The sequence below is a fragment of the Aplysia californica genome, unplaced genomic scaffold, assembly GCF_000002075.1.
Source record: "Aplysia californica isolate F4 #8 unplaced genomic scaffold, AplCal3.0 scaffold00102, whole genome shotgun sequence".
In the NCBI taxonomy this organism is placed as follows: domain Eukaryota; kingdom Metazoa; phylum Mollusca; class Gastropoda; order Aplysiida; family Aplysiidae; genus Aplysia; species Aplysia californica.
The window spans coordinates 45403-46065 of NW_004797372.1; the positions used below are offsets into that span (position 1 = coordinate 45403).

At 44.0% G+C, this 663-nt stretch overlaps 1 protein-coding gene across 1 annotated transcript in view; it reads right to left on the reverse strand.

Moving 5' to 3' along the window:
- The window catches only part of LOC101859922, a 43852-nt gene that overhangs the window by 13001 nt on the left and 30188 nt on the right, over positions 1-663 (reverse strand). The gene's annotated exons all lie outside the window — the stretch shown is intronic.

The window sequence follows — 663 nt, forward strand, 5'->3', positions numbered from 1 at the left end:
CGGGATGGATTCGGGAGGTGATTTGGGTCGGAGGGGTGGGGGAGACAGTGTTACAGTTGAGAGCTACACAGGAAGTCTGCACAACATATTTCTGGGTGTCCGTCTCACTACTAATTGTGTGTACGCAAGTGTGTTCAGTCAAACGGGCTATGGAGGACATCTAAGGCAATCCCAGCTTAGTTCATCATCAACACATATCGCATCCATCATGAATCAGTGCTCCTGACCGTATGCCTTTTATCTCTCCCCGAAAAAAAAACCATTTGTCTCCACTGATCTATCAGTCGCCTCCTCTATTTCATCCATCATTCATGTTCTTTACCTCATTCTTGATTCATCTTCTCATTTCCTCTACCCAATCCATCATGTGCCTTCTCAACTTCATCCATCATGTGCCTTCTCAACTTCATCCATCATGTGTCTTCCTTCTCTACCCCATCTATCATGTGACTTCTCTACCTCATACTCATATCTATCTTCTCTACCCCATCCATCATGTGTCTTCTCTACTCCATCTATCATGTGTCTTCTCTACCTCATATCTATCTTCTCTACCCCATCTATCATATGTCTTCTCTACCCCATCTATCATATGTCTTCTCTACCCCATCCATCATGTGTCTTCTCTACCTCATATCTATCTTCTCTACCCCATCCATCATG